The sequence below is a fragment of the Rattus norvegicus genome, chromosome Y (assembly GCF_021556685.1).
Source record: "Rattus norvegicus strain SHRSP/BbbUtx chromosome Y, alternate assembly SHRSP_T2T, whole genome shotgun sequence".
In the NCBI taxonomy this organism is placed as follows: Eukaryota; Metazoa; Chordata; class Mammalia; order Rodentia; family Muridae; genus Rattus; species Rattus norvegicus.
Genome location: NC_141555.1, coordinates 55,023,620 through 55,032,212, shown reverse-complemented (window position 1 = coordinate 55,032,212; position 8,593 = coordinate 55,023,620).

Below are 8,593 nucleotides of genomic sequence, written 5' to 3'. Positions count from 1 at the left end.
CAGCTAATCATTAGACTGAGGAACAGGACCCCAATGGAGGAGGAGTTAAAGAATGGACTGGAGGAGCTGAAGGGGTTTGCAACCCCATGGGAAGAGCAACAATATCAACCAACCAGACCCCCACCTCCCAGAGCTCCCAGTGACTAATCCACCAACCGAAGGGTACACATGGAGGGTCCTATGGCTCCAGCCACATATATAGCAGAGGATGGCATTGTCTGTCATCAATAGGAGGTGAAGCCCTTGTTCCTCTGAAGGCTCATTTCCCAAATGTGGTGGAATGCCAGGGTGTTGAGATGGGAGTGGGTGGGAAGAAAAGCATCATCACTGAAGCAGGGGGAGAGAGAAGGGGAGAGAGGGGATCCAGGAAAGGGGATAACATTTGAAATTTAAATACATAAAATTCCAATAAAAAAGTGACAGGAAGTGTTTATTTTGACCCATTGTTTTAGTTGGTACTATCCATCATGATGGGGAAAGCAGAGCAACTCGAGTGTGATGGTCACATTGCAGACCTGGAGTGTGTTCAGCTTTCTTTCTTTCTTTCTTTCTTTCTTTCTTTCTTTCTTTCTTTCTTTCTTTCTTTCCTTGTTTTAAATTCCATATACAGGTGTTTCCCTTGCTTTTATGTATCTGTATAAAAGATCCATATACAGAAGCCACAAGAAACTTAGGGAAGAAAAGCAGGTATAGCTGTCCAATAAATGTTGATTGCCAAAGGAGGGGAGGGTCTTTATGTCCTCTCCCATCTGTAATGAAGTGTTGAGTGGCCTATTCTTGTGCCCATGACCATAGCCACAATAAGTTTAAGAGTTCAATGACTAGGTACAATCTAAAAAATATCCTTTTGCTGTCCACTTCCCCATCTTCTGGTTCATATATTCCTTTCACCCACTCTCTCATGATGTTCTCTGAGCTGTTGAGGAGAAGACTTAGCTGACCTATATCCACATGATTAGTTCAACACCACTGATTCCCAACACTTTGTCCAGTTGTACGACTCTGCCCATGGTAGTCAGAGGCTTCTTCTCTGATGAGAGCTGAGTGCAACGCTGATCTGTAGATACAAATATGGATATTTGGAAGGAAGTTCGACAATGTATTTAGCATTAGGTTCTTTCATAGGGCCTATATCACCCTAAATATAGGTTATTGATGACTTTACAGAACCTCGTGTTGAATATGCCTTGTATCAAATTGGAAAGCCACCGGTTACTCCCATGACTGTGATGCCACTAACACATTATGGGCACATCTTGCCTGACATTTTACCTTGAATGATTCACCCCCGATTAAGGTCGTAGATGATTTTCTCCCCTAGAAGCATACATAGCACTTTCTTGAACCATGAAGGCTATCCATTATAGAGGATGATTCCACCTCAACTTCACATTTACCCTTCTGTGACCTGTGAACAAAAGGATTCAGTACCTTCAGAAATAGTGTCTTACCATCAAGTTCTGGAGGCCTACAAAGAACAATGGCAACAGCCTGTAAAGTTGTTAGGGCTTTTGTGATCTCGCTGGTCAGCAACTTTCAGGAAGACATCCCACATCTGGCACTGTGATTTTTGCTTAATTTTGGTTTTCTGTTGCTCTGATGATACACTCACCAGAGCCAACTTGGGAAGAGAAATCTTTGTTTCATTTTATCTGTTCCAGCCCATCATCAAGGAAAACCAAGACAGGATTGTGAAACAGAAGCTACAGCTACAGAGATTGCTCAGTGGCTTTCTTCTAAGCTCACATTCAACTACTTTTACAGAGTCCAGACCCACCTGCATAGGGCAGTGCTGCCAACAGTAGACCAGGCACTCCAACATCAGTTAACAGTCAAGGAAATTCCACCTAGACGTAGTCATGGCCAATCTGACGGAGGAATCTCCTCAACCGAGGTTGATTCTTCCTAGAATAGCCATCAATGACTAGACTAGAAATCAATGAAAATAAAAAAAGAAAAGAAATAAATATCTTCAGGAGGAGCTTGGCTTTTCCATGGAGGGTGCCTCCATTTGAACTCAACAGTCGATTTTGTAAATATATTCTGTAACACAACATTTTATAACCCCTCTCACCAAACCCGGTTCTAACCTAATCACCTAAGGGGAGATGGAGTGGAAAGTAAGTTTTAAAAAAATAATTGGAGCAGAAAGAAATGCTTCTTGGAAATAATGCAAAAAAGGAAGCATTTCTGTATTCTAGATGCTTTCCTGGCATCATCTGTGCAAAGGTAATGAAAACCGTTACGTTCCAGTTACCATAATTTCCAGTGTTACAAATCATATAAATAATATTGCTTATCATTCATAAAACACATTGGCACTAATCATTTTTTTTGGTTCTTTTTTTCGGAGCTGGGGACCGAACCCAGGGCCTTGCGCTTCCTAGGCAAATGCTCTACCACTGAGCCAAATCCCCAACCCCGGCACTAATCGTTTTGATGTGTTTTTTTTTAACTCATTCCTAATGTAGATCTGATGAAGTGGAATTGTTCGCCTGCTCATTTATATATGAGGGAAGTGAGGTTTAAATTTCGAGCTAATTTCCCATTACTCTAAAGTAATAAATGGCAGAGTAAGACATCCACACCTTCTCTGGCTTCATGGCATGGCCTCGTGAGCAATGCAAGTCACGGTACCTTGGCAGGGAATTCCAAGGATCAGTACATGGCAGCTGAAAGTTGTCTTGGATGCAATACTGGGAGTAAGGCTCAAGTCAGCCAAGCCCCACCTCAGTATTCCTGAAACGGTACACCAGAATATGTTAGAGAGCGAGGAGACTAAACTAATCATCTGGTTGTCCTCAGCAGGTTGTATACATCCGTTACTGAGGGTTCATAATTATGTTGGTCTTTATGGGGATGGAAAGGAACACTTATTTAGATCGCCACCTCCTACTATGTGCGACTACAGTGGAGACAATGCCTTAAGACCAAAGTTTTTTGTTTTGTTCGTGTGTGTGTGTGTGTGTGTGTGAGTCTGTGTGTGTGTGTGTGTGTGTGTGTGTGTACATGCATACAAGTGCAGTGTATAAAGTATGGACTAATACATTTCTCTTCTACCTTATTCATTGAAGCAGCATTTCTCAGTCAAAACCAGAGTTCTCCAATATGACTACACTTGACAGCTATCTTGCCCTGGGTATCTGCCCTAACTCTTCCTCCCTGGACTGGGATTCTATGTGAGCAACAAAGCCTACTCATCATTTACCTGAGACCTGTGAGCCATCTCCTCAACTGCTAAGGTTCAAGTCCCGGTGTTGGGCCCATCTCCTTTACTTTTGTTTTCTTATTTTTTTTGTCTTGGTCATAATATCAGAACCAGGTTAAGGTATGACTGGCTCACTCAAACAATCACTCAAATCCCACAAACAAATGTGTCCTAATAAGGAGGAGGACCCTGCTGACTCTTTGTTCTGTAAAGTCTTACCTTAACAGATGAGTTAAAGGATGGGATTATTCTAGTAGGTGATTGTGGATGCTGTTGTTGATGTTGAAGGAGGCTGGCAAATGAGGGGCCACAGCTGTGTCAATTATAATAACAGATACAAAGCTGAGTGTGGTAGTGCATACCTATATTCTCAATACTCTCAAAGATCACAAGTTCAAATCCAGCCTGGGCTACATAGTAAGTCCAATGGAAGCCTGGGCTACATCGTAAATCCCAGGCCAGATTGGGCTACAGAATAAGTCCATGTCTAGCCTGGGCTACATAGTAAGTTCAAGGACAACCTGGTCTACATAGAAAGTCCAAGGTCTGCTTGGCCTACTTACATGACTCTTCTCCAAACAACAACAGTTTTTTTTTCTTTTTTGGTTTCTGTCTCTTCTATTTCCGGTACACCAATTCCAGTGCTGTAGTTTGGGGTTGTGGAGGAGAACTTTCGTCATGTCTGATGGTCCAGGATTTCCCAAGCAGCATGGCAAACAAAACAGTGCAGCAAACAAGTCCGTTTCGATTGTTGAAGAAAAATATGACACATGGAAAGTGCTGTCTGAAGAAATGGCTCTAAGATGAGACAACGCCTCGGGAGACTGGGCTTGAATCTTGTGCTAGTTTCCTCATGATGAAAACAATGATGTTCTAAACCACATTCTGTTTTGGGAATACAATGCTGTGCTTCCATTTCAACAGTGCATTATCTCCATATGGCAACCCTGGAAATCTTGTCTGATATTAAACAGATTATAGGAGAGACAGGTAGAGAATAAACACTGTCATTAAAAAGGGATTATACGATGAATATTTTTTTAATTTTTGTCTGTCGTACCAGGTTCAGTGTTCTGCATAAACTCTAAAACACGACAATTACTTTTTGTTTTTAAAATTGCCAAAGAGAATGGACCTTATACTTTCTATCTAGGTCTAATTGAGACGATGAAATACCATTCAATGCTTGAAAAAAGAAAACAAACTGTGTTTCATTGTCTTTTTTTGTTAATTTCTTATTTTTAGTGTTTTGGGGTTCATTTTAACAATTATTTTTTTCATTGAATTAATTATTTTCTTATTTTCTAGTGTAGATAAAAATTTAGGTTGCTGGTCTTTGTTTCTAATCTAAGAATTATTGTTTTAAATAAAGTTTCCTCTTAGCACCGTCATAGTTATGTCTTACATATTTTGATAGTATGTTTCCTATCTTCTTCTTTTTTTCTTACTGTTACATAATTTAATTATTTCTTGACATATGTATTACTTGTGAATGTGTAATTTAATGTTTCTAGACTGGGAGACTCCTGTTGTCTCTCATTGAAGACTTCTATTTTAGTTATGTTGTATTAGCAGAACACATCCCTAGGGGCTGGAGATGCAGCTCAGTGGACAGAGTGCTCACTTGGCTCTCACACAGCTCTGGTCTCCACCTACAGTGGTGTGGTGGTACATGCCCATAGTCCCTTTACCAGGAGAAGAATCAAGACTTCAAAATCATCTTGGGTGCATAGTGTGTTTGAGGCCAGCCTGGGCTACATGAAACCTGTATAAACATATATGTCCCAAAACACATCTTTTCTTAGGCATTTTCCACACTTTGTTCTATGGTTTCTGAGTGTCTGAAAAGTCCAGGGGTACTTGAAGGAAAAGAACAACCTGGTGCTACTAGGGACTGTTAGTTCAGAGACATTGCCTGGTGAAGCCATCTCATCCTAGCTGGTTTCTGCCTGCCTCTGTTGCTGATGGGCTGATGTGTGTCCACAGCTTTACTCATAATTGCCCTGCTTCATTTTTAGCTGGACACATTCTTGCTTCCTGGTAAGGCTTTGATGGAGTAGTGACATAAAGAATTGGGGTATCCTTCATGCCCACTGATTCTCTCAACAATAAGGTCTTTCTCTGTAGAAATAGTTTCTCTGTTGCATACATTATCAGAAATAAATAAAACACTCTTTTGTGTTTTATTTTGACACTGAGTTTCATTATGTAGGTAGGGCTGGCCTGAAACTCACTTTATTAACCTGGTAGGCATTGAACTCACAGAAATCACCTTACTTCTGAGTACTGGGATTAAAGGGACATACCTGGCTCCTTCTCTTTTTAATTTGTTTTTTTAATTTTTCTCTATGGTGTGTGTGTGTGTGTGTGTGTGTGTGTGTGTGTGTGTGTTTTGACCAAAGAGTCTATCAGATCCTCTGAACCCTGATCCTCTGTAAGAGCAACCAGTGTTCCTATGCAGTAGGCCATCTCACCAACCCCTTCTGCCTGTTTTGTAGGTTTCTCATTGACAACGCTTGAATCCTGGCTTTAAAATCCTTGTTGACAATTCTGACAATGGTTTTCTCTTGGTGTCACCACCAGGGAACTGGTTTTTCTCCTCTGCTTTTCATTTAGGGGGATTGTCATGGTGTGACGTGATTTCCATTTTGACACCACTTGTCTAGATGTCAGTAGTCCTGACACTGTGGGTACAGTGGCTGTGTATCCTTCATAAACTTTTGGTGGTGTATTGTTTTTTTTTTGGGGTTTGCCTGATTGAATAAAAGGGATTATAACTCCAGTTCATACCAACAGACATATTTTAGACGGGTCAGGAAGAGTGGTTTCCAACCTTCCTAACACAACCTTTTAATACAGCTCCACCAACTGTAACATTATTTCATTGCTACTTCATAACTTTAATTTTGCTATAGTTATGAGTTGTAATGTAAATATCTGGAATACAGCATATATGATATGTGACTCCTGTGCAAGGGCAATTTGAGCTCCCAAAGCGGTCTCAATCCAAGGATTAAGGACCACTGATCTGGACTTAGTGGGATGCCCTTACCGACGTAGATGGGTTTCCCAGTGTTGGTGGGGAGGAGTCTCCTCTCTTGAAGGCAAAGGATCTTCCAAGATCAGGCTTTTTCCTGGGTCCCTCTATAATAGTGTACACACTCTTGATGGTTACTGATGTATCAAGTGACTCCAGGCAGTTTTCTTTCACATCCTCGAAGATAGGATTCTAAAAAGGGTTCTGCTAGACAAAAGCAGTGGCTGAAGCTATCCCTAGTGATCTTTCCCTTTTCCTAATGGCTCCTTGTCCACGAAAGGCCAACAGTAGATGTCTGAGTCCATTCTAAGCTGCAACTTTCCAATCTACACTCTTCCTCTGTGCTGTTTCTTTAACAAAGAGCACTCATGCTAAACCTGAAACCATCTTGTCTTCAGTCAGCACTAACAACCTAGTCCTCTCTGCCAGCTATGCTTTCCCATATGACCCAGCTGCTCACAATTCTGAGGCATGTTCATGCTTTTATGGACAAACAGAATGGCACTGATTGGCTAGTGTATAATGACACAGATTCTGTATTATTATGATTCAGAAACCTGTAAATACAAGATGAAGAGACCATCGGCAGAGGAAGGAGTTCTTGTGAAATGTTGTCACCACAGAAGGGATCCAGGGGGCTAGGAATAAAAGAGAGGGAGCCAAACTCCTTTTTCATAATTTAACCTTTTTCCACAATAGCATCATTAATGGATCTTTATTTGTAGGTTGCATCCCTCTTAACCTAATCAATTCTTCACAACTACATTCCCACTGGGGATTAATCTTCAGAAAATAAATGTTGGGTGATCACATTCAAACCAGAGATGATGGTGAATATTTGGAAATCTATAGTGGGGGTGGGTATTATTCTTCCCACGTGGTGTACCCTTAAGATCTCTAACTACCTCCTTCCCCACGGTAGCCTCACTGAATGACATGAATTCCGGGTTATTAATGAGGTACAGAAACCAAAGCTCATTGCCATATCCTGTCACAAGTATCAAGCTCGCAACAGCAAGAGCCCAGTGGGAAGGAAAATATGAATAATCTTTATGGTATCTCTAAAGCATAAACCCCCAATTTAATCAAAACATTGTTTTAGACTCAGCTCTCTTATATCGATATTCTTTAAATGTACAAGTCAGTGGGCTTGCATGTGACTCCTAGTACAGGTTTATACTGTACATTAGCCATCTTCTTTCTCACAACTCACCACCATTTCCACCTGCACACACACACACACTCACACACACACACACACTCACACACACACACACTCACACACACACACACACACATACACACACACACACCCTGCTGCTCCCCTTCCTTTTCCTAAATGCCCAATTTCACATAATATCCCTTATTAAAATCTAAATTTTGCAATCATCTGTTTGAGTCTGGCTTGTTTCACTTAATATACTGTATTTTACAGTTCCATCCATTTTTCTGAGAACAAAACCCTTTGCTCTTACACATAGATGAAAATCACATCAATGTATATCAACTTTTTTAAGCCATTCATCCAGTGATCAACAGCTAAGGTTATTCCAATGGCTTGTCTATTGCACACAGTGTGGCAATCAGAATGAATGTGCAGGGGTCCTGGTTAGTTTTTATTGTCAGTTTGACTCAACCTGGGAAAAAGGAGCCTCAGCTGAAGAATTGCCTCCATCAGAACGTCCTTTGGCACATTTGTAAGGATTCTTTTTTGATGGTTGATGTAGAAGGGTCTAGCCCACTATGCATAGTGTCATCCCCTATGAAGGTGGCCCTGGGTTGTATGAGAAGGAGAGAAAGCTGAGTAGGTCATGGATAGGAATCCAGTACTCAGCATTTCTAAGTTGTCTCTGCTTCCTTTCCTGCCTCTAGAGTCCTGCCTGAGTTCCTGCCCCTACTTTGCTCAGTAACAGACTGGTACTTAGAAGCCTAGAGTGTGAAAATTTTCCTCCTCAAGTTGATGGCTATGATGAGATTATTCTTCTTGTTGCCTACTTGTTCTTCACTTTTTTGAAAGTTCTGTCTGTTTAATGTTCTTAAAATGATGATATCACATGTTTTCTCATGGGCTCTCTGTCTCTCACCGTGTCTCTCTCTGTCTCTGTCTCTGTCTCTCTCTGTATTTGTGTGTTTGAGTGTGTATATGTGTATGATTGTGTGTGTGTTTGTGTGTGCATGTGTGTGTGTTTGTGTGTGTATGTATGTGTGTGTGTTTGTGTTTCTATGAGTGTTTCTGTGTGTATGTGCGTATGTTTGTGTATGTGTGTGTGTGTGTGTGTGTGTGTGTGTGTGTGTGTGTGTGCTTTCCAGGGTTAAAAAAATCCCCAATGCTTTAAATCTCTGCAGGT